Genomic DNA, 26,721 nt, shown 5'->3' with positions numbered 1-26,721 from the left:
TAACTTGCTAGTGGTTGAATTAATAAGATGACGTGGCGGTACCTTGTTTGGAAGAAAAGCCCTTTGGATGAGTTATTTGTACAGCTGCCACTGCTATTTTGATTTACTTGATTTTTCAAAAAGCAGAGCAGGCAGGCCCATTGCCTTAGTGACCCCAGACTCCACACAGACACAGCATGTAGACATGCTGCTGAAGAGCCAGTACTGCATGCATCAAAACTTTGTACATTTGCACATTGTCCCTTGTTCACATTCACTTATAAATGTCCAAACATATATGTTTATTGGTGTTAAAATAGAGAAAGTATGCTATTTGGAGCACCAGGCTACTGATGTCATGCAGAAGCTGTTGTTTTGTCTTTATGCTTTTTTATAAATACAAGTTTGATGTCGGACTACAATAGAATGTTCATGATGTCGTTATGACAATTGTCTACAAAAATGTCGATAGACTGACTGTAAACCAGCCTTTAGATTGTTTCCACTGATCCAATCCCATTTCCCCATTCTCCTGAGGCCTAACCTGGGGAGAGAACGCAGAGCATCCACTACTGATTACCCCAGCATTGCGTAACCATAACGCTCCCCCCAATAGCAGAAACTGTGGTCGTATATGGCTCCCAGCCATCCCATCTAACTATGGTAGTGCCCAGCTCACGACCATTAGGTCGCTAATAGCCTGGTACTCAGGGCTCTATTGTCCCTCTTCCAGTGCATCAACAGTTGAATTAAATGTGTTTTGTTGTGTAACATGTTACTATTAATGGTCCCAAACAGATTTCACTTGGTTTCCCAAATAAAGCACTGGGTATCTGCAGAAACAGGGTTGGAGAGCCCATGGCATACAGAGTTTGGAGGAATAGAGGCTGCATGCTCCTCAAACAGTGGTTGATGCATGGAGTGAAATAACCGGAGTAGCCGATTGAAAAACGAGCCAGTGGGAAAGCGGCCTACATTCGCTATTCCAGTGAATACTGATGACATGTCTTATTTCCCCTGCCCCTGTTTCTGCCCATTTGATAACGGGCCATTCTAAATCTAAACTAATTTGACATATTAGTAAAGACAATATTAAATTGAGAATAGTCTGATGGGTGAAAATATGATCACTTGATGAAAGAACAGTGTGTGCAGCCTGAGGCAAGGAACAGATCGCAAGATTTCTTTGCAATTTTCTCAAATCATCGATAGCCTATATGCATATGCATATGTTTTCATTTCTAAGACATTCTAAGGTTTGTATCATTCACAACTGGTTGCCAAATAACTATAAAACTAACATATAGGACCTGTTTCAAATGATCACTTTTACACTCAACATAGCCACTTCATATACGCACTCGCTCCAGAATGGGAAAAATATCCTTTCTATTTTATTCAGCTAAGTTCAATTATATTCTTCTTACTATAAAATCATATAATATAAAATAATGGTACCAGACTTCTAAGCATATCTTGTCTTCTAAATGAACAAGCGTACAGCCTATAGCCAGATAACATACAGTAAGCCAACTCATATTCAAATCAAATCAAATCAAATCAAATTTTATTAGTCACATACACATGGTTAGCAGATGTTAATGCGAGTGTAGCGAAATGCTTGTGCTTCTAGTTCCGACAATGCAGTAATACCAACAAGTAATCTAACCTAACAATTCCACAACTACTTACACACCACAACACAAGTGTAAAGGGATAAAGAATATGTACATATAAAGATTATGAATGAGTGGTGGTACAGAACGGCATGGCAAGATGCAGTAGATGGTATAGAGTACGGTATATACATATGAAGATAGTATGTAGGGTGATGTAAACATAAAGTGGATAGTTTAAAGTGGCTAGTGGTACATGTGTATTACATAAGATGGCAAGATGCAGTAGATGATATAGAGTACAGGTATATACAGTATGAGATGGGTAATGTAGGTATGGTAAACATTATATTAAGTGGGCATTGTTTGAGTGGCTAGTGGTACAGTTTTTAGCATAATTTTCCATAATTTCCCATTTAAAGTGGCTGGAGTTGAAGTTCAGTATGTGTTGACAGCGGCCGCTAAATGTTAGTGGTGGCTGTTTAAAACAGTCTGATGGCTTGAGATAGATAGCTGTTTTTTCAGTCTCATCGGTCCCTGCTTTGATGCACCTGTATGACCTCGCTGTCTGGACTGATAGCGCGGGTGGAACAGGCAGGTGCTTTGGGTGGGTTGTTGGTCCTTGATGATCTTTAGTGGCCTTCCTGTGAAATCGGGTGGTGTAGGGTGTCTGGGAGGGCAGGTAGTTTGCGCCCGGGTGATGCGTTCTGGCAAGCCTCACTACCTCTGGAAGAGCTTTACGGTTTGTGGGCGGAGGCAGTTTTGCCGTACCAGGCTGATACCAGCACGTACAGGATGCTCTCTGATTGTGCGCATCTGTAGGAAGTTTTGTGCGTGCTTTTGGTGACAGAGTCCGAGTATTTCTTCACGCCTGCCTGAGGTGAAGAGGCGCTGCTGCGGCCTTCTTCACAGACCTGTCTGTGTGGGTGGACAATTCGAATTTGGTCCGTGGATGTGGTACACGCGAGGACCTTAAAACTTTCCACCTTCTCACTACTGACCAACGTCGATGTGGGATACGGGGGTGGCTCCCTCTGCTGTTTCTGAAGTCCACAATCAATCTCCTTTGTTTTGTTGACCGGTTGTAGTGTGAGGTATTTTCCTGACACCGAACTCCGAGGGGCCCTTCACCTCTCCTGTAGGCCGTCTCGGATCGTTGTTTGGTAATGCAAAGCCTACCACTGTTAGATGTCATCCGCAAACTTTGATGATTGAGTGGAGGCGTGCATGGGCCACGCAGTCGTGGGTGAACAGGGAGTACAGGAGAGGGCTCAGAACGCACCTTGGTGGGGCCCCAGTGTTGAGGATCAGCGGGGTGGAGATGTTTGTTACCTACCCTCACCACTGGGGGGCGGCCGTCAGGCAAGTCCAGGACCCAGTTTGCACAGGGCGGGGTCGAGACCCAGGGGTCTCGAGCTTGATGACGAGTTTGGAGGGTACTATGGTGTTAAATGCTGAGCTGTAATCGATGACAGCATTTCACATGGGTATTCTCTTGTCCAGAATGGGTTAGGGCAGTGTGCAGTGTGGTTGCGATTGCGTCGTCTGTGGACCTATTGGGTCGGTAAGCAAATTGGAGTGGGTCTAGGGTGTCCGGTAGGGTGGAGGTGATATGGTGCCTTGACTAGTCTCTCAAAGCACTTCATGATGACGGAAGTGAGTGCTACGGGGCGGTAGTCGTTTAGCTCAGTTACCTTAGCTTTCTTGGGACGAGGAAAATGGTGGCTCTTGAAGCATGTGGGAACAGCAGACTGGGATAAGGATTGATTGAAATATGTCCGTAAACACACCAGCCAGCTGGGTCTGCGCATGCTCTGAGGGACGCGGCTGGGAATGCCGTCTGGGCCTGCAGCCTTGCGCGAGGGTTAACACGTTTAAAATGTTTTACTCACCTCGGCTGGCAGTGAAGGAGAGCCCGCAGTGTTTTGGTAGGGGGCCGTGTCAGTGGCAACTGTAATTGTCTCAAAGCGGGCAAAAAAGTTGTTTAGCTGTCTGGGAGCAAGACATCCTGGTCGCGACGGGGCTGGTTTTCTTTTTGTAATCCGTGATTGACTGTAGACCCTGCCACATACCTCTTGTGTCTGAGCTGTTGAATTGCGACTCGATTTTGTCTCTGTACTGGGACTTAGCCTGTTTGATTGCCTTGCGGAGAGAATAGCTACACTGTTTGTATTCGGTCATGCTTCCGGTCACCTTGCCCTGGTTAAAAGCAGTGGTTCGCGCTGCTTTTAATATTTTTAATATTTTTAATATTCTGTTCTTCTGAAATACATTTTCTTCCTATCATAATGTTTCTTTAGACTTGCCTAAAATAAAGAATGGATTTATTGTGATGGTGTATATTAAATTGATTTATTAGACAATAACCATCTGACAAAATGTTATGACCACAGCCCTGTGTCAGTGACCTGGCAGCGGGGTGCCAGGACAACAACCTCTCCCTCAACGTCAGCAAGACAGGAGCTGATCGTGAACTACAGGAAACGGAGGGCTGAGCACGCCCCTATTCACATTGACGAGGCTGTAGAGGAGCGGGTTGAGAGCTTCAAGTTCCTAGGTGTTCACATCACAAAGGAATTAATATGGTCCACACACACACCAACACAGTCGTGAAGAAGGCATGACAATGCCTCTTCCCCCTCAGGAGGCTGAAAACATTTAGCATGAGCCCTCAGATCATCAAAAAGGGATACAGTTGCACCATTGAAAGTATCTTGACTGGCTCTCTCAACGCTTGGTATGGCAACTACTAGGCATCCGACTGCAAGGAGCTACAGAGGATAGAGCGGACGAGCTCCCTGCCATCCAGGACCTCTATACCAGACGGGGTCAAAGGAAGGCCCTAAAAATTGTCAAAGACTCCAGCCACCCAAGTCATAGACTGTTCTCTCTGCTACCGCACGGGAAGCAATACCGATGCACCAAGTCTGGAACCAACAGGACCCTGAACACTTTCTACCCCCAAGCCATAAGACTACTAAAAAGTTCACCAAATAGATACCAGGACTATCTGCATTTACCCTTTTGATTAATCACATACACTGTTGCTACTGTTATTATCTATTCTGTTGCCTAATCACTTTACCCCTACCTATATGTACATATCTACCTCAATTACCTTGTACCCCATCAACCCGGTTCTGGTAACCTGTATACAGTGCATTCGGGAAGTATTCACACACTTTACTTTTCCCAAATTTTGTTACATTAAAGACCTATTTTATATGGATAAAAAAAATTCCCTGACCAACATACACACAATACCCCATAATGACAAAGCAAAAACAGTTTTGCAAATGTACAAAACAAATACTGAAATATCACATTCAGACTTTTTACTCTGTACTTTGTTGAAGCACCTTTGGCAGCGATTACAGACTTGATGCTACAAGCTTGGCAGACCTGCATTTGGGGAGTTTCTCCCATTCTTCCCTGCAGATCCTCTCAAGCTCTGTCAGGTTGGATGGGGAGTGTCACTGCACAGCTATTTTCAGGTCTCTCCAGAGATGTTACATTGGGTTGAAGTCCGGGCTCTGGCTGGGCCACTCAAGGACATTCCGACACCTGTCTCGAAGCCACTCCTGCGTTGTCCTGGCTGTGTGCTTAGGGTCGTTGTCCTTGGGGTCGTTGTTTCATCAATGATCTCTCTGTACTTTGCTCCGTTCATCTTTCCCTCGATCCTGACTAGTCTCCCAGTCCCTGCCGCTGAAAAACATCCCCACAGCATGATGCTGCCACCACCATGCTTCACCGTAGGGATGGTGCCAGGTTTCCTCCAGACCTGACGCTTGGCATTCAGGTCAAATAGTTAAATCTTGGTTTCATCAGACCAGAGAATCTTGTTTCTCATGGTCTGAGAGTCCTTTAGGTGCCTTTTGGCAAACTCCAAGTGGACTGTCATGCGCCTTTTACTGAGGAGTGGCTTCCGTCTGGCCACTCTACCATAAAGGCCTGATTGGTGTAGTGCTGCAGAGATGGTTGTTCTTCTGGAAGCTTCTCCCATCTCCACAGAGGAACTCTGGAGCTCTGTCAGAGTGACCATCGGGTTCTTGGTCACCTCCCTGATCAAGGTCCTTCTCCCTCGATAGTTCAGTTTGGCCAAGTGGCCAGCTCTAGGAAAAGTCTTGGCAGTTCCAAACTTCTTCCATTTAAGAATGATGGAGACCACTGTGTTCTTGGGGACCTTCAATGCTGCAGAAATGTTTTGATACCCTTCCCCAGAACTATCCCTCGACACAATCCTGTCTCAGAGCTCTACGGACAATTCCTTCGACCTCATGGCTTGCTTTTTGCTCTGATATGCACGGTCAACTGTGGGACCTTATATAGACAGGTGTGTGCCTTTCCAAATATTGTCCAATCAATTGAATTTACCACAGGTGGACTCCAATCAAGTTGTAGAAACATCTCAAGGATGATCGGCTATGAAAAGCCAATTGACATTTACTCCTGAGGTGCTGATCTGTTGCACCCTCTACAACCACTGTGATTATTATTATTTGACCCTGCTGGTCATCTATGAACATTTTAAAATCTTGGCCATGTAGTGTTATAATCTCCACCCGGCACAGCCAGAAGAGGACTGCCACCCCTCAGAGCCTGGTTCCTCTCGAGGTTTCTTCCTAGGTTCCTGCCTTTTAGGGAGTTTTTCCTAGCCACCGTGCTTCTACATCTGCATTGCTTGCTCTTTGTGGTTTTAGGCTGAGTTTCTGTATAGCACTTTGTGACATTGGCTGATGTAAAATGGCTTTATAAATACATTTGATTGATTGATCAATGGAAAAAGGATGCACCTGAGCTCAATTTCGAGTCTCATAGCAAAGGGTCTGAATACTTATGTAAATAAGGTATTTCTGTTTTTGCTTTGTCCTTATATATTGTGTGTAGATTGATGAGTAAAAAAAACAATTTCATCCATTTTAGAATAAGGCAGTAACATAACAAAATGTGGAAAAAGTCAAAGGGTCTGAATACTGTATGAAGCCAGATTATCGTTACTGATTGTGTATTTATTCCTCATGTTATTATTTTTCTATATTTTTCTCTCTGCATTGTTTGGAATGGCCCTCAAGTAAGCATTTCACTGTCAGTCTACACCTGTGGTTAACGAAGCAAATACAATTAGATTAGATATAGATTTGATGACTTAACAGGTCTGACTGAGAGGCAGGCAGCACTGGTTCACAGTGTGGGAGGGCAGTTGAGCTGTGGGATTTTTAACTCTTCCTTCTCTCCTCCTCCGCTATTTCTTTATACTCTACACACAATGCACAGCAGCCTGCTCTAGATGGTACGACACATCCACAAAAGCAGAGGGGAACATCGTGGGGGGAGAAGAGATAACAACATTACTGTAGATAGAGATTTGGCCCTAAACAGAGAGTACGCAGTGGCAAAATACCTGACCACTGTGACTGACCCAAAATTAAGGAAAGCTTTGACTATGTACAGACTCAGTGAGCATAGCCTTGCTTTTGAGAAAAGCCGCCGTAGGCAGACCTGGCTCTCAAGAGAAGAAAGGCTATGTGCACACTGCCCACAAAATGAGGTGGAAACTAAGCTGCACTTGCTAACCTCCTGCCAAATGTATACTTTGAAAACAAACCCAATTTTGACTCCCATATCTACTAGGCGAATTACCACAGTGTGCCATCACAGCAGCAAGATTTGTGACCTGTTGCCACAAGGGCAACCAGTGGAAAACAAACACCATTGTAAATACAACCTATATTTCTGTTTATTTATTTTCCCTTTTGTACTTTATCATTACAACACTGTATTTTGAAATGTCTTTCTAATTTTGGAACTTTTGTAAGTGTAATGTTTACTGTACATTTTCTGTTTGTTTATTTCACAAAGTGTTTATTATCTATTTCACTTTGATCTGAGCATGTGTCAGCGGCAGGTAGCCTAGCGGTTAGAGCAGGGCTGCCCAACCCTCTTCCTGGATATCTACAGTCCTGTGGGTTTTCAGTCCAATCCTAATTTAACACACCGGATTCTTCTAATTACCTGCTCAACAAGACCTTAACTAGCTGAATCAGATATGCTAAATTAGGGTTGGACTGAAAACCTACAAGACAGTACATCTCCAGGAAGAGAGTTGGGCAGCCCTGGGTTAGAGCATTGGGCCAGTAACTGAAAAGTTGCTGATTCGAATCCCCGAGCCGACAAAGCTCTGTTGATGTGCTCTTGGGCAAGGCCCTTATGCAAAACGTGGCATAAGACGGCTAAAATATTACAGTCTACAAAGACCTTAAAATGAAAATTCCACGAAAAAAATATATTTTGGTATTAGTTTCATTGGTCCACTGTTGATAACAGTCCCAAATTTTTACATGTCAGCAATCAAGTTTTCAAGATATAGAATTTTCAAATTAGGCAAAACGCACCATACTGTGTCTTTCTGTATTTTGAAAGTTCTATATCCTGAAAACTTGATTGCTGCAAAACATTTTGGGACCGTATCAACAGTGGAATAATGAAACAAAAACCAAAATATAGTCTGAGTGTTATTTTCTTTTAAGCCTGGTGCCACTGTGCCAAAACACACAATCTAATCCCTGCAGTTTTTTTAATATGGAGCATTGATGTAGAAACAAAAATTGTGAAATCAATTTTCAGAACTCCCTCCACTAGTACTCTTGCAGTCAAAATCATAATGAGGTGAAACCAATGTCAGTCAACACACCAGCAGTTAACAGGACAGGGCTGATTCAACTCATGCACCCTAGATACAACAGGCAGGCATACTGATCCTTTCATTACAGTCCAGGGCCCGGTTACACGATAGCAATGGAACTTACAAGTGTTTTAAAGATGCATCTTTCCTATAACGGCCAAAGATGTAACATGCTTTTCCCAAAACACCACGTAGAGAGAATGGTTGTAAGGGCGTCGTTGGAGCATGTATCGATACCGATGGGATCAAAAGAAAGGCAGTGTTGCTCTCATTCAAATCTTGATTTAAAATGATAATTATTTCGCAATACTGATGACGTTTCAGCTCCTAGAGAGATATTACCACCTTGAGGCAGCTTATTCTAATGCTTACCCAATAAAAATGTACTCAATCCCTAATTTGGCACGTTAGGCTACACATGAAACATATTGGGACAAATTACAGACAGTAGCCTACAAGTAGCAGAATATAACTACATTTATTGAACATGTAATCTATTTCAATAGGACTGAAATAGGCCTATAGCCTACTGCTTATATTTTAACGCAGTCATCTTGGTTTTCATTTGAAACATATTTTTATAAGTCGCTTGTTTCTATCAATTGCAAAGACATTGGCAACTTTGTATTTGTAATCAACTTTGTTCTGAAGTTATAGAAGGTCACAGAGAGACTGATAAACCAATGAGATTTTATGTTTAGCGAAGATCTTCTGTTTATAAAGTGACGCGGGAGGGCAAAAAAGCATCTAACAACACACTTAGCTGTTCTACGAGTGGTCGGAGACAGGCGTTAGATTACGAGGGTTTTCATGTTCAAATCAAATCAAATCAAATTTTATTAGTCACATACACATGGTTAGCAGATGTTAATGCGAGTGTAGCGAAATGCTTGTGCTTCTAGTTCCGACAATGCAGTAATAACCAACAATAATCTAACCTAACAATTCCACAACTACTACCTTACACACCCACACAAGTGTAAAGGATAAAAATATGTACATAAAGATATATGAATGAGTGGTGGTACAGAACGGCATGGCAAGATGCAGTAGATGGTATAGAGTACGGTATATACATATGAGATGAGTACTGTAGGGTATGTAAACATAAAGTGGCATAGTTTAAAGTGGCTAGTGGTACATGTATTACATAAGATGGCAAGATGCAGTAGATGATATAGAGTACAGTATATACATATGAGATGGGTAATGTAGGGTATGAAAACATTATATTAAGTGGCATTGTTTGAAGTGGCTAGTGGTAATTTTTACATAATTTCCATCAATTCCCATTTTTAAAGTGGCTGGAGTTGAGTCAGTATGTTGGCAGCGCCGCTAAATGTTAGTGGTGGCTGTTTAACAGTCTGATGGCCTTGAGATAGAAGCTGTTTTTCAGTCTCTCGGTCCCTGCTTTGATGCACCTGTACTGACCTCGCCTTCTGGATGATAGCGGGGTGAACAGGCAGTGGTTGGGTGGTTGTTGTCCTTGATGATCTTTATGGCCTTCCTGTGACATCGGGTGGTGTAGGTGTCCTGGAGGCAGGTAGTTTGCCCCCGGTGGTGCGTTCTGCAGACCTCACTACCTCTGGAGAGCCTTACGGTTGTGGGCGGAGCAGTTGCCGTACCAGGCGGTGATACAGCCCGACAGGATGCTCTCGATTGTGCATCTGTAGAGTTTGTGAGTGCTTTTGGTGACAAGCCGAATTTCTTCAGCCTCCTGAGGTTGAAGAGGCGCTGCTGCGCCTTCTTCACAACGCTGTCTGTGTGGGTGGACCAATTCAATTTGTCCGTGATGTGTACACCGAGGAACTTAAAACTTTCCACCTTCTCCACTACTGACCCGTCGATGTGGATAGGGGGGTGCTCCCTCTGCTGTTTCCTGAAGTCCACAATCATCTCCTTTGTTTGTTGACGTTGAGTGTGAGGTTATTTTCCTGACACCACACTCCGAGGGCCCTCACCTCCTCCCTGTAGGCCGTCTCGTCGTTGTTGGTAATCAAGCCTACACTGTAGTGTCATCCGCAAACTTGATGATTGAGTTGGAGGCGTGCATGGCAACGCAGTCGTGGGTGAACAGGGAGTACAGGAGAGGGCTCAGAACGCACCCTTGTGGGGCCCCAGTGTTGAGGATCAGCGGGGTGGAGATGTTGTTACCTACCCTCACCACCTGGGGGCGGCCCGTCAGGAAGTCCAGGACCCAGTTGCACAGGGCGGGGTCGAGACCCAGGGTCTCGAGCTTGATGACGAGTTTGGAGGGTACTTGGTGTTAAATGCTGAGCTGTAATCGATGAACAGCATTCTCACATGGGTATTCCTCTTGTCCAGATGGGTTAGGGCAGTGTGCAGTGTGGTTGCGATTGCGTCGTCTGTGGACCTATTGGGTCGGTAAGCAAATTGGAGTGGGTCTAGGGTGTCCGGTAGGGTGGAGGTGATATGGTCCTTGACTAGTCTCTCAAAGCACTTCATGATGACGGAAGTGAGTGCTACGGGGCGGTAGTCGTTTAGCTCAGTTACCTTAGCTTTCTTGGGAACAGGAACAATGGTGGCCCTCTTGAAGCATGTGGGAACAGCAGACTGGGATAAGGATTGATTGAATATGTCCGTAAACACACCAGCCAGCTGGTCTGCGCATGCTCTGAGGACGCGGCTGGGAATGCCGTCTGGGCCTGCAGCCTTGCGAGGGTTAACACGTTTAAAGTTTTACTCACCTCGGCTGCAGTGAAGGAGAGCCCGCAGGTTTTGGTAGGGGGCCGTGTCAGTGGCACTGTATTGTCCTCAAAGCGGGCAAAAAAAGTTGTTTAGCCTGTCTGGGAGCAAGACATCCTGGTCCGCGACGGGGCTGGTTTTTTTTTGTAATCCGTGATTGACTGTAGACCCTGCCACATACCTCTTGTGTCTGAGCTTGTGAATTGCGACTCGATTTGTCTCTGTACTGGGACTTAGCCTGTTTGATTGCCTTGCGGAGAGAATAGCTACACTTGTTGTATTCGTCATGCTTCCGGTCACCTTGCCCTGGTTAAAAGCATGGTTCGTGCTTTCAGTTCACGCGAATGCTGCCGTCAATCCACGGTTTCTGGTTTGGGAATGTTTAAATCGTTGCTGTGGGTACGACATCGTCAATGCACTTCCTAATGAACTCGCTCACCGAATCAGCATATTCGTCAATATTGTTGTTGGACGCAATGCGGAACATATTCCAATCCGCGTGATCGAAGCAGTCTTGAAGCGTGGATTCAGATTGGTCGGACCAGCGTTGAACAGACCTGAGCGCGGGAGCTTGTTGTTTTAGTTTCTGTTTGTAGGCTGGAATCAACAAAATGGAGTCGTGGTCAGCTTTTTCCGAAAGGGGGGCGGGGGAGGGCCTTATATGCGTCGCGGAAATTAGTATAACAATGATCTAGGGTTTTCCAGCCCTGGTAGCACAATCGATATGCTGATAGAATTTAGGGAGTTTTGTTTTTAGATTAGCCTTGTTAAAATCCCCAGCTACGATGAATGCAGCCTCAGGGTGTGTGGTTTCCAGTTTACAAAGAGTCAGATAAAGTTCGTTCAGGCCATCGATGTGTCTGCTTGGGGGGGAATATATACGGCTGTGATTATGATTGAGAGAGAATTTCCCTTGGTAGATAATGCGGTCGACATTTGATTGTGAGGAGTTCTAGATCAGGTGAACAGAATGACTTGAGTTCCTGTGTGTTGTTATGATGATCACACCACGTCTCGTTAATCATAAGGCATACCCCCCCGCCCCTCTTCTTACCAGAAAGATGTTTGTTTCTGTCGGCGCGATGCATGAAGAAACCAGCTGGCTGCACCGACTCCGTTAGCGTCTCTTGAGACGTTCAGAGTTAATAACACCGCTTTGGGAAACAGCTCGGAGATTTAACGACGCTCCTACAAAAGGTTCTAACGATGAACTTAGCCTTAAGATGCTTTTGGGAAACCGGGCCCTGTCCAAGATGATGTCATCCTCCCATTAGGCCTGAGAACTCATAAAGAGGCTTTGGGAAAGGGGGTTCATTTATTTCAATTTTTTTATTTAACCTCTATTTAACTAAGAACAAATTCTTATTTACAATGACGGCCTACCAAAATGCAAAAGGCCTCCTGCGGGGACGGGGAATGAAAAATAAAAAATATAGGACAAAACACACATCACGAAAAGATGCGTATTACTTGTGTTGAGGAGGGGCTATGTTAGATACGGCTGGTTCATACTGTGTTGTAATGCATCTGGTTGGACAAATAGGCAGGAAAGGATGTGAGACATTGTTTTAACAAATTTCATTAAATAGCCTATAGCAAGGGTAGGGCCTGTGCATACCGGTAAATGTAATTGTGATGCAGCACAGGGTCACGAGGCAGACACTGTTTAGAGGTTATCTAGGGGTAGTGGAACAGGGGGAAATCTACACAGAGGAGAGTGTGTGAGAGATTGTCAAGTCTCTGAGCCACCACTGACAAATGTAAGCCTACTTCTCTAGTGCTATTTGATGAAACACACCCATCACACATACAGCTTATACACACTCCCTCTCGCACACACTCATGTGCTAACACACCCACAGATGCTAATGCAGTCTTGAATACTGTAACCCACACACTGACAGAAATGGTCTGCCGTGCTGAAAGCACACGGTTGACTGTTCAAGCCAGTGGAGCGTAAGGCCCCTGTGTCTTTGTCCCTACAGACCTCTGCAGTCAAAATTCCCTTGAGGAAGAGTGAATGACAGGGTATGAGTGTGTGTGAGAAAGAGAGCAAGCGAGAGAGATAGAGAGATTCCAACAGACCGGTGCAATGTCACAGTGTGGCTCTATCTTGGGGGACCTGACTGGAGCCTGTGGGCAGCGATGATGACGCTGCAGAAAGGGTTTGTGCTGACGCATGCGGATATCGGCCCAGCCCTCGTCACCATCTGCCACACAGCCATCAACATACAAGATTCATTAGCCTCTTGCTTCACCGCTCAGAGATTGAGGAAAGGGAAGGCTTTCCTTCTCTGTCACAGTTACTCTTCTCCTCCCTTCCCATATTTTCCCTCACTGTCACTGTCTCTTTCAATCATCTCTTTATCTCTCGCTCTCTGTCTCTACTCAACTTTTTTAGAGCCTCATGGAAAAAAGTTACAAACTGACACACACTAGCCTGTTAAGGCTAGGGCTGATTTCAAGGTTTTACTGCTAACCTACAAAGCATTACATAGGCTTGCTCCTACCTATCTCTCCGATTTGGTCCTGCCGTACATACCTACAACGTACGCTATGGTCACAAGACGCAGGCCTCCTTATTGTCCCTAGAATGTCTAAGCAAACAGCTGGAGGCTGGGCTTTCTCCTATAGAGCTCAATTTTTATGGAATGGTCTGCCTACCCATGTGAGCGACGCAGACTCAGTCTCAACCTTTAAGTTTATTGAAGACTCATCTCTTCAGTAGGTCCTATGAATGAGTGTAGTCTGGCTCAGGAGTGTGAAGGTGAACGGAAAGGCATTGGGGCGACGAACCACCCTTGCTGTCTATGCCTGGCCGGTTCCCTTCTCTCCACTGGGATTCTCTGCCTCTAACCCTATTACGGGGGCTGAGTGGCTTACTAGTGCTCTTCCATGCCGTCCCTAGGAGGGGTGCGTCACTGAGTGTGTTGAGTCACTGACGTGATCTTCCTGTCCGGGTTGGCGCCCCCCTTGGGCTTGTGCGGTGGAGGAGATCTTCGTGGGCTATATGGTGGTTGAAGATATCCCTCTAGTGGTGTGGGGGCTGTGCTTTGGCAAAGTGGCTGGGGTTATATCCTGCCTAGTTGGCCTTGTCCGGGGTTATTGTCGGACGGGGCCACAGTGTCTCCCGAACCCTCCTGTCTCAGCCTCCAGTATTTATGCTGCAGTAGTTTGTGTGTTGGGGGGCTGTTATATCTGGAGTATTTCTCCTGTCTTATCCAGTGTCCAGTGTGAATTTAAGTATGCTCCTTCTAACTCTCTCTCTTTTCTCTCTTCTCTCGGAGGACCTGAGCCCTAGGACCATGCCTCAGAACTATCTGGCCTGATGACTCCTTGCTTGTCACCAGTCCACCTGGTCGTGCTGCTGCTCCAGTTTCTGCTTGCGGCTATGGAACCCTGACCTGATCAACAGACGTGCTACCTTGTCCCGGACCTGCTGTTTTCGACTCTCTCGCTCTCTCTACCGCACCTACTGTCTCTAACTCTGATTGATCGGCTATGAAAAGCTAACTGACATTTACTCCTGAAGTGCTGACCTGTTGCACCCTCTACAACCACTGTGATTATTATTATTTGACCCTGCTGGTCATCTATGAACGTTTGAACATCTTAGCCATGTACTGTTATAATCTCCACCCGGCACAGCCAGAAGAGGACTGGCCACCCCTCAGAGCCTGGTTCCTCTCTAGGTTTCTTCCTAGGTTCCTGCCTTTCTAGGGAGTTTTTCCTAGCCACCCTGCTTCTACATCTGCATTGCTTGCTGTTTGGGGTTTTAGGCTGGGTTTCTGTATAGCACTTTGTGACATCGGCTGAGGTAAAAAGGGCTTATAAATACATTTGATTTATTGATTGATTTAAACTTCTCTAAAAACCTTTCTGTGCACTTGTTAAACACTCAAGCTGGAGAGAGAGAGATTGTCTGGCCTGGTGCACTGATGGTTGACTGACACAGGTACTGAAGGAAAACAGAGAGCAGCATCCTAGAAAACCTCCCCATCAAACAGGGATTTACTTTAGTTCCTCTGCTTAGGCCTAGTCTTTTCTACTGAACAGTGTAAATCAGCACTGTTCCTCAACTGAAGACCATCATCTTTCTGATTAGTAGTTTTCCCCGAACATTTTGTGTTGGGAGTTTCCTGCTCAGATGCTATCCAGAAAATGTCATAACAGAACACACTGTAATCTTTCCCCAACTAGAATAAATTGGCGGTTATGCAGATACCTCTCACTCATGTACACTAGCAACCTTCACATAAACCGCTGGCACAATGCTTGACCGCCCCCCCTAACTCACACACACAAGGTCTAAAAATAGAATGGTCATAATAATCCTAGCATACGCAAGCAGAGTGCTTGACACTGTACATTGGTAGAATATGCCCATTCCTGTCTAAAAATACAGTCTCTGCTACACCCTGGGTAGTGACGTAATAGCAGCACACAGCGGCCCCACAGCACTAATCTAAGGGGCTGTGATTGCTCTACTCAAACTAGGCTAACTGTACCACTGTGGCTGGGCATGTGTCATCCGATAGTTGAATAGTGGTGGCCAGCAGCAAGGGAGTAACATCTAATGTAACATTTTTATTTGTGCTGGTCTCAGATCTGTATCTTTTTATAAGATGTTAGACATTGAAGAGCACAGGCTGCGTTTGCAATGAGACTGATACAACCTCAGTGTCTGCTAGGGTCCCTGGGTCCCTGAGGCCCCAGGGACCCAGGGAGGTCATTCAGAACACACTCCTGAGAAGGTTCTATGTTTAACTACACTTGTGCTTGGGGCACTTTGTGAGAGCTTAACACCTCTTTAAGAATGAGAAAATCTAACGTTCCATGGTTCCAGAGTGACTCAACAGAGATCCTGGGCCTAAGCCTCACATAACATGCTTAGTAGCCCTACTGGAATCAGCAGGACAGGTCCAGTAAACACAAAACCATCTACGCATCCTGAGAGTTGGGTAACAGCACACACCCGCGCACGCGCACGCATACACACACACACGCACACGCACACACGCACACACACACACACACACTCTTACATACACTCACGTGACATTCTCCCACTAATACGGGATTGTGGCACAGTAAAGCACAAAATCTAATGCCAGAACCATCTCTATCTCAGTGCCGCATAACACAGTTCCCCTTAAACAACCTCTACTACACCCCACTAATCTTTTCCAGGTAGTGCTGTTCTGTGGCTATTCCATGCTATCATCAAACAACCATCAACTCCCACAGAGGAATAGGCCTACTAGGGAAGGGATATTCATGTAATAGCAAGAAAAGCTATGATTAAAACAATCTAAATAATACAAAACAAATGTTTCAGCATTGACCTCTCTCTTCACATAATTCTTATCATAGTGAACACAACAATTACTGTACATGTAAACACATCTAACAAACTGTAGAGGGAGCAGCGTGGAACAGCTGGTGCTGGCCATCGTCACAACGACGTAAGGCGGCAAGGCGGTTCCCTCATGACGTGCCATTAATAAAATCCCTTTAAATACAAGTGTAAAATGTTGTGCCCGAGTCAGCCTAAAATACCACAAATCACTTTCACAGTCGCCTTGACGTTGCAGGAGCAACGCCATGACAACCACTCCAAACACAGCTCAGTGTATAGTAAGAACCCCATTAGTGGCTCTGTGGGCTTATCTCCCAATCCTGTTAAAATGGCAAAGGGCTTAGGACAATACAGTCTCGTCTGTGTGACTCGTGGTAAGAATTGCCAGTATTGCCATCTGCCTCCCATGACCATTTTACATTTTTTGTCAATTAGCACTCTCTTATCCAGAGCGATTTACAGGAGCAATTAGGGTTAAGTGCCTTGCTCAAGAGCACATCGACAGATTTATTTCACCTAGTCGGTTCAGGCATTCGAACCAGCGACCTTATGGTTACTAGCCCAATGGTCTTAACCTCTAGGCTACCTGCAGTACCGATCTCCTATGAACATTTAGGAGGAAAACAGACATGTGGACATACCTTGACTAGAAAGATCCAAGTAGGAAAATTTATGAATATTTAACAACCATGGCAGCCCAGGGGCCGGGCTCTTGCCTTTCCCACAGGGCAGCCTCCCATGGTCCAGACGGTGTGCCATGGAGCCGTCAGTCATCGCCTCCCCATGCCCTCCACAAGCTGAGCAGGAGGGATTCACAGCACAACCTGCCCTGGCCTGGTCCTCTTCTCATCATTCCGCTACGAGGAGAGATAAAAATACTCTACTCCCACGGAGCATCTCTTCCATCATGTACCTCCTCCTCCTACCCAACAAGTCAGGCCTGCTTTGAAAAATGAGTCTGGTTTACACAGAGACAAAAGAAAGAAACAGAGCTGGATATTGATACTGCTACAATTGTATGTATGTGTTAAGCTTCCATGAAATGCAGCTCAAGTTATCAATATCAATATCAATATATGAAATGCAGCTCAGCTCAAATTATCCACCAACCATGATCTCACAGCAAATCAAATCCTGTTGCTAAACCAGCTATCCACTGTAGTACTCTAATGTAAAACACACCTTATTCTGTTCAATTAGATGCAGAATGGCTGTAAACATCAGGGGGTGAAGAAGTAGAGGGGTGTAAGGCAGGACTAAATTGTCCTACAATGGAGGAAGGGGATAACCTTTTATAATTAGACCTCAGTGATTAGTTATTGTGGACCGCAGCTCCCAGTATCCCACTGCCAGGCCACATAGTAAAAATATGTTAATTAAAGTGCATGCATTGAGTAAAGATAGCTTAATAAAGAGCAGTGATACTAGCAAGAGCAGTGTGGACGTTTCTTATTTCTTCTCATGTTTCTGAAAAAGAAAAGTTCTAAATGTGCTTTAGGAGTAGTGCGTGACCCTAGTTTGGCAACACATACTGTACATTCTAAGTGATTTCAATTAACCTTTCTCTATTCTGATTGTTTTATACTGTTCAATTCCAACTTCGACCAACAAAAACAAATCTGCATTTTCATAAATTTCTGCATTTCCTGTACTTATTTGAGGTAAGTTCCACACTGCCACGTAGGGGTGCACAATATGGGAAAACAAATCTAGGCCTTGTGTTTAACCAAATGTTGCAATTGCGATTTGACTTGTGATTTAGAGCAAAACACTTGGGTTGGAATCATGGATATAGAATGATTATTCTAATTCTATAGTTAGAATATAATAATGGGCACTTTGAATACAGTGTTTGACGTGACAACAAATTAAAATGTCAGGGAGGAGTTATTGTGATAGGGTAGGAACCAAAGTGTTGACAAGTGTTTCCCAGGGGACCCTATAATCTTTGGGTAAATTGAATGGTTTCTCTTAGCTACTTCATATAGCTAACATATTCTGGCATCGTGTATTACTTTGATTTAGAAGATACTGTTGCACAAAAAACAAGCAGATGTAGGTCTACACTATCACTGGTATTATCAGGCTGTATAACTAGTTATGTTTGCTCTGAATTTATTAGTGAGCTAGCTATTAGCATTAGCGGCTAACAAGATTTAGGCCCAATTTACTAAGAAAAGAAAACTAGCTTTTTGCAGATGTAAGAAACACAAACTAATAGTGTTATTATAGAATGCTAGAGGATTTATATATTGAGAAGCAAAGTGAAAACAGCATCGTTGTCATCAACACTGTTGCATGTGCTGCGTTGACCATGCAGAGACTGAACAAGTGCCGAGGGTTAAAAATTGCCTCCTTGAGTTACAGGGGGCGGGGCTACATCTGTGTGGAAAGCGATATGGAGAGAGATTGAGCGGAGAGATGACTCAATTAGCTTAGAAAACTATAAAAATGGACGTTACACACATTTAACAAACCAAACATTCAAATACCATTATAGAAGGTAAAGTAAAAACCCAAACCGTTCCGTGCATCAATACCGGTATATTGTAAAATATGGTATACCGCCCAGCCCTAGGGTACTGTAGACATTGATTGCAGAACAGTGTGTTTGAATCAATTAGTTGGTAACGTGAATATATTTTGTATAGTTTTATGTAAAAAGTTATATTTGTATGAAATTCACTGAGGAAGATGGTCCTCCCCTTCCTGCTCTGAAACACTGGATGAGATGAGGTGACCTTGTGTGCAAATCAGGTAAGTGTTGAGGTAGTATGAAAACTCCCATCAGTGAAATTCTGTCCGGGTAGCTTAATCGAAGAGCTGGAATGAACTGCGTAACAGAGAACAGCCTTACGTAACTCAAAGACGGAAGGGAAAAACATCCCTGCTGCCCCCCCCCCCCCCCCCCCCCCCCCCCCCCTCCTCAATAATCCCGCTTATGTCATCATCTGTCCATCCAAGAAATGCAGCCCCAACTTGATGCTGATGAAAGGCAAACTCAGCAGGGTTCCATTGTCATGGGGCTTATTACTGAGAACGCTCCCAGCACTGACAGTGCACCTGCTTGGACAAAGTAAAGGGCAGGGAAATCACACTGCTGATTAGAGCAGTGCCCAAGACCAATCAGACTAGATCTCGTCATGTGGATGCTTCCCTGTACCCATGTCAAAAACGCTTTTAAAAAGAGCTGTATTTTAAGCCTGTAATTTCATACCCCAGCCTCGTCCCTACTCTTCCTCATTCCTCTCCACAGGTGAAAGTTCCAAACACATCTTCGAGGCATTTAGCAGTACATCATTGCATTTTCACTTAAAAACAGCATACCATGAAGGCATACAATACATAAAGAACTTTGAAAGACCTCAATGAATCTTTGTTTGAGGGCATAATAAAAAAGGGAACCTGAACCGGCTAAGCAGGTCAGACTATTGGTGTTAGATGTGTAATGGGCTTTATAATGCAGTCAAGAAAAATATTCTACATATTCTTTCATCTATGAATTCATTCAATTACCCCAGTTATCTCATGTATTCATCATTGCCTTGAGTTGAGGTCCTCTACCACCAATAGCCTAATACATCTTGTTATTGATATTGCTGCTGTGGCCTTGCAATCAACTCTAATAACATACAGACAATGTAGGAGGTGAAGAGAGACAACATTGTGCATATTTTGTTTGATTTTTGACTAATGGTTTTTGAAAGGGCAGAAAGTATTGCTCTTCTCCTCTACATTGAGCCCCTAAACTCAGTTTCTATCCTCTAAGTCACTGCTTCAACAGGAGGTTACTATGGAGACATAGAAGGCTCTGTCATGATTGGCTGCTGGGATGCAGTCAGAGTGAAGAGGAAAGTGGAGACCAGACCCTGCCAGAGCCTCCCTCTTTCTTTATTCCCTCTCACTTGATATATCTTCCCCTTCTTCCTCAAAGTTAATCAGTTCCATTTCATTTCCATGTAATCCCTCTTGTTTCTATGTTGTGTGACTGTATACAGTATGATTCTAACATTCCTCTATAACATTCCTCTATGCTCATTCCTCTATGCTCTATGCTCATTGTCTTGGTCTCACAGTGTAGTCCACATACTGTATATCCACACAATGCAACTTTCCTCTGACTGTGTGTTATAACATGGGAATAACTTCACAAATAGAACCCTACTTGTAGGCCTATTTGTTGTACAACATAAAGACTACAAATATTAACCATTAGACGTCCCATGGGGACTACACAACATCTCTCTCATGAACACAATGCAAAACACGCTTCATTTGTAGCTGCATGGAAAGCGTCCTACTTCATAGGTATATATAACTGTCTGCACTGTTGTCGTGTCTAGTTCTCGAAAAAATCAAATGGAAGACAGAGGCGCAGTATGAGTCAGATGACCATAACTACATTGGTGTTCTATTGATGATCCCGAAAACGTGATTGATGTTATTGTGATTTTGTAATCTCTTGTGGGCAGACTACGTCAACATAAATGGTCCGTAGATCTGTCTTTACACTATGGGCACCGATAGCTAACGAGCAGCAATAGTTCCGGTGCTTGGGTTTTATCACCGGTTATTTGGACAGATCCCGATTTCACAGGTGTATAGCATCTTCGAATTTCGGAAGGGGGAGAAGACATTCGGCCCATAGACTTGCCCAGTAACTTGCAAAGCCAGAGGGTGGAGCTCCTCATTCCGGGTTCCTTGTTCTAGCATCTATTCATCTCTTCTCTTAACATGTATGGACCCAAAACTTAAATGAGCAGCTGACCAATTACGCTAGATTTTAGATCTGGGTTAACCAAGATTAGTGATTATGTAACTTGTTGGAAAGTCTGCCCTGTGAAGTCTTTATCTGAAAAAAGAAGCTATAATTGAATGTAGGAAATTCCTTCACTACTTATTTACGCTGTCTCTATATCATACCACACCATAAATTATATATTTCAAACAAATAGATCCCATCCACTGGTACACGTAGTAAGCACATAAAACAGACAGGTTATCCTAGACTACTTCACATGTTAACAATCAGGACAAAGAGTGTCACGATCGTTATAAGGAGTGGACCAAGATGCAGCGTGGTATGTTTCCATCCTCTTTATTAGGAAAAGAAACTCAAAGAAAAAACAATAAAGCGTTAAACAAAACGTGAAGCTCAATGTAGTGCTCGCAGGCAACTATACCTAGGCAAGATCCCACAAAGCACAATGGGGAAATGGCTACCTAAATATGATCCCCAATCAGAGGCAACGATAAATAGCTGCCTCTGATTGGGAACCATACCAGGCCAACATAGATCATTAATCACCTAGATAACCCACCCTAGTCACTGTCACGCCCCAACCAACATAGAGAATAAACAGCTCTCTATGGTCAGGGCATGACAAAGAGACACAAACAGAGAGAAAAAAGCATGTGAAGGTGAAGCGGAGCGAACACTCATGTTAGTTTGGCTGTCCTCCAGCACCACCTGGAAGAGGAAAGAGAGGAGAGCCACCTTAAGGCAAACCCTGACAGTACCCACGGGCAGCCAGTCATTACACTATGCTGTCAGGTAATGGTGCTATTACAGTGCAGTTGATAATTTTAACTTTTTGCATAACTGTTGCAGAATAGTGCAATATGTGCTGTTGAAAGTCTTAACTGTGAGTGGAAAGCGCTGTCGCACTGGAGTAAACGTACGAAGCCCAAACTTCTTGTATTCAGTCTCTGAAAAGAACATAGTCCATAGTGTCCCAAATTCTCCTGCGCTGGAACTGAAAAAAAAGTATTTGAGAGAAGGAGAGTGCAATGGGGACAGAGGGAGAGAACGAGGGAGAAAAAGATAAGTGTGCAACAGAAGAAATTAATAGATTATACTGACAAAGAGAGAGAGAGCAGACAAGAGAAAGGAAGGAGACAGATAAGAAGGGGGATAAAGAGAGAGAAGAAGGAAGAAAAGGAGAAAGACAGAGGAGCGCACATCAGGCTGCGACGCCAAGACCAACGTCAGAGCGAGAGAGAGAGAAAGAGAGAGGGAGGGATGGGTGAGAAGGGTGGATGATAGTTTATTTATAGAGATGAGGGGCTGCATTGCCTCTTTTACTTCTTAGTTTTTTAAATATTTGAGCTCAGAGCTCCCCACAGTGTGCCACTATTCAGGGCTATTAAAAACCGCTGCTCCTCTCACTGGGCTCCCAGGCTCTGGAGCGGCATAGCTGCACCAAACACAGCAGCAGCACCACAACAACCCACTGGCTGCTTATGCAATAGGCTAGCACACTCATCCATCCGCTTAAACTCAACCAAGGAACACTGAACAGAATGAGTACTTATCTCTACCTGGTTATTTATGGTCTCTTCAGGAGACGAGCAAAGCAATTTATTGATATAGAAAACAATTTTAGACCTAGTTAGAAAAGTCTTGGCACGTTGACAAAGGCCTATACATAATCACAGTCTTGCTCTGAATAGAAACCATGAGTGTAGGCTATAAGACTGTTCACCTGCACAAAGATTAGGCCTAAACAATCCTAATGGCACAGTTCATTTAAGTTCACTTATTATCCAGGCTGCATCATGCATATACAGAACTAACATCAACAACATGCATGCCAGTCTTTCCTGGTTGAGGGTTGACGAGGGATTAACTGCTTCTCCTAGTTTTTATGAGAAATATTACTGCTACGAAATTCCAGATTATCTGCATAATCAAATAACATTCAGCACAGACACCCATTCATAACCCACAAGACATGCCACAACGAGTCTCTACATAGTCCCCAAGTCCAAAACGAATTCACGTACATGCACAGTTTTATACAGAGCCATGATTACATGGAACTCCCTGCAAACAGCAAAATTACCTTTAAAAACAACTCATGGAACAACAGGGACTGTGAGGGGACACACACACACACTTGAACACACACATTATTTTTGTTGTTGTATTGTTTGTATTGTTTCTGGGTGATTTGTGATGTTTTATGTGTGTTTACCATGACTGTGTTTTTGTATTTTAATGTGCATTTGCAAAGTATTCAGACCCCTTGACTTTTTCTACATTTTGTTACGTTACAGCCTTATTCTAAAATGTATTAAATTGTTTTTTCCCCTCATCAATCTACACACAATACACCAAAAGGACAAAGCAAAAACAGGTTCAGATATTTTTGCAAATTAATTAAAAATAAAAACATAAATATCACACTTACATAAGTATTCAGACCCTTTACTCAGTACTTTGTTGAAGCACCTTTGGCAGCGATTACAGCCTTGAGTCTCTAGGGTATGACGCTCCAAGCTTGGCACATCGGCAGAGATGTTCGATCGGGTTCAAGTCCGGGTTCTGGCTGGGCCACTCAAGGACATTCAGAGACATGTCCCGAAGCTACTCCTGCGATTTCTTGGCTGTGTGATTAGGGTCATTGTCCTGTTAGAAGGTGAACCTTCGCCCCAATCTGAGGTCCTGAGCGCTCTAGAGCAGGTCTTCATCAAGGATCTCTCTGTACTTTGCTCCATTCATCTTTCCCGAAAGACAGAGTACGGATGGTGCCAGGATTCCTCCAGACCTGAGTGCTGCAGAGATGGTTGTCCTTCTCGAAAGTTCCCCCATCTCCACAGAGGAACTCTGGAGCTCTGTCAGAGTGACCATCGGGTTCTTGGTCACCTCCCTGACCAAGGGCCTTCTCCCCCGATTGCTCAGTTTGGCCAGGCGGCCAGCTCTAGGAAGAGTCTTGGTGTTTCCAAACTTCTTCCATTTAAGAATGATGGAGGCCACTGTGTTCTTGGGGAACTTCAATGCTACAGACATTTTTCGGTACCCTTCCCCAGATCTGTGCCTCGACACAATACTGTCTCGGAGCTCAAGGGACAATTCCTTCGACCTCATGGCTTGGTTTTTGCTCTGACATGCACTGTCATCTGTGGGACCTTATATAGACAGGTGTGTGCCTTTCCAAATCAGGTCCAATCAATTGAATTTACCACAAGTGTACTCCAATCAAGTTGTAGAAACATCAAGGATGATCAATAGCTACAGGATGCACCTGACCTCAATTTCGTCTCATAGCAAAGGGTCTGAACACTTACAGTACCAGTCAAACGTTTGGATACACCTGGATGGTTTTTCATTATTTTTACTATTTTCTACATTGTAGAATAATAGTGAAGACATCAAAACTATGAAATAACACATATGAAATCCTGTAGTAACCACAAAAGTGTTAACCAAATCAAAATAAATGCTATATTTGAGATTCTTCAAAGTAGCCACCCTTTGCCTTGATGACAGCTTTGCACACTCTTGGCATTCTCTCAACCAGCATCATGAAGTAGTCACCTGGAATGCATTTCAATTAACAGGTGTGCCTTCTTAAAAGTTCATTTGTGGAATTTGTTTCCTTCTTAATGCGTTTGAGCCAATCAGTTGAGTTGCGCCAAGGTAGGGGTGGTATACAGAAGATAGCCCTATTTGGTAAAATACCAAGTCCATATTATGGCAAGAAAAGCTCAAATAAGCAAAGAGAAATGACAGTCCATCATTACTTTCAGACATGAAGGTCAGTCAATCCGGAACATTTCAAGAACTTTGAAAGTTTCTTCAAGTGCAGTCGCAAAAACCATCAAGTGCTATGATGAAACTGACTGTCATGAGGACCGCCACAGGAAAGGAAGCCCCAGAGTTACCTCTGCTGCAGAGGATAAGTTCATTAGAGTTACCAGCCTCAGAAATTGCAGAACCAAATAAATGCTTCACAGACACATCTCACCATCAACTGTTCAGAGGAGAATGTGTGAATCAGGCCTTCATGGTAAATTTGCTGCAAAGAAACCACTACTAAAGGACACCAAAAAGAAGAACAGACTTGCTTCAGCGAAGAATCACGAGCAATGGCAATTAGAACGGTGGAAATCTGTCCTTTGGTCTGATGAGTCCAAATTTGAGATTTTTTGTTCCAACCGCCGTGTCTTTGTGAGACGCAGAGTAGGTGAACGGATTATCTCCGCATGCGTGGATCCCAGGTGTGATGGTGTGGGGGTGCTTTGCTGGTGACACTGCCTGTGATTTATTTAGAATTCAAGGCACACTTAACCAGCATGGCTACCACATCATTCTGCAGCGATACACCATCCCATCTGGTTTGCGCTTAGTGGAATTATCATTTGTTTTTCAACAGGATAATGACCCAAAACACACCTCCAGGCTGTGTAAGAGCTATTTGACCAAGAAGGAGAGTGATGGAGTGCTGCATCAGATGACCTGGCCTCCACAATCACCTGACCTCAACCCAATTGAGATGGTTTGGGATGAGTTGGACCACAGAGTGAAGGAAAAGCAGCCAACAAGTGCTCAGCATGATGGGAAAAGCATTCCAGGTGACTACCTCATGATGCTGGTTGAGCGAATTCCAAGAGTGTGCAAAGCTGTCATCAAGGCAAAGGGTGGCTACTTTGAAGAAACTAAAATAAAAATATATTTTGATTTGTTTAACACTGTTTTGGTTACTACATGATTCCATATGTGTTATTTCATCGTTTTGATGTCTTCACTATTATTCTACAATATAGAAAATAAATAAAAACCCTTGAATGAGAAGGTGTGTCCAAACTTTTGACTGGTGTATAATCTGTATATTTATATTAAACATTTGGAATAGAGACCTAGGTCTAAATACAGTTGAAGTCAGAAGTTTACAAACACTTAGGTTGGAGTCATTAAAACATGTTTTTCAACCACTTCACAAACTTCTTGTTTACAAACTATATTTTTGGCAAGTCGGTTAGGACATCTACTTTGTGCATGACACAAGTAATTTTTCCAACAATTGTTTACAGACAGATTATTACACTTATAATTCACTGTATCACAATTCCAGTGGGTCAGAAGTGTACATATACTAAGTTGACTGTGCCTTTAAACAGCTTGGAAAATTCCAGAAAATGATGTCACGGCTTTAGAAGCTTCTGATAGGCTAATTGACATCATTTGAGTTCATTGGAGGTGTACCTGTGGATGTATTTCAAGGCCTACCTTGAAACCCAGTGCCTCTTTGCTTGACATCATGGGAAAATCAAAAGAAATCAGCCAAGACCTCAGAAAAAAAAATTGTAGACCTCCACAAGTCTGGTTCATCCTTGGGAGCAATTTCCTAACTCCTGAAGGTATCACGTTCATCTGTACAAACAATAGCACGCAAGTATAAACACCATGGGATCACGCAGCCGTCATACCGCTCAGGAAGGAGATGCGTTCTGTCTCCTAGAGATGAACGTACTTTGGTGTGAAAAGTGCAAATCATTCCCAGAACAACAGCAAAGGACCTTGTGAAGATGCTGGAGGAAACAGGTACAAAACTATACATATCCCAGTAAAACGAGTCCTATATCGACATAACCTG

The 26,721-nt window shown here is 43.8% G+C and overlaps 1 protein-coding gene across 2 annotated transcripts in view; it reads right to left on the bottom strand.

Annotated features, from left to right (window-relative positions):
• The window catches only part of LOC111957829 (membrane-associated phosphatidylinositol transfer protein 2-like), a 97,661-nt gene that overhangs the window by 42,211 nt on the left and 28,729 nt on the right, over window positions 1–26,721 (bottom strand). The gene's annotated exons all lie outside the window — the stretch shown is intronic.

The sequence above is a fragment of the Salvelinus sp. IW2-2015 genome, linkage group LG33, assembly GCF_002910315.2.
Source record: "Salvelinus sp. IW2-2015 linkage group LG33, ASM291031v2, whole genome shotgun sequence".
In the NCBI taxonomy this organism is placed as follows: domain Eukaryota; kingdom Metazoa; phylum Chordata; class Actinopteri; order Salmoniformes; family Salmonidae; genus Salvelinus; species Salvelinus sp. IW2-2015.
This window is presented reverse-complemented; position numbering and strand designations above follow the sequence as displayed.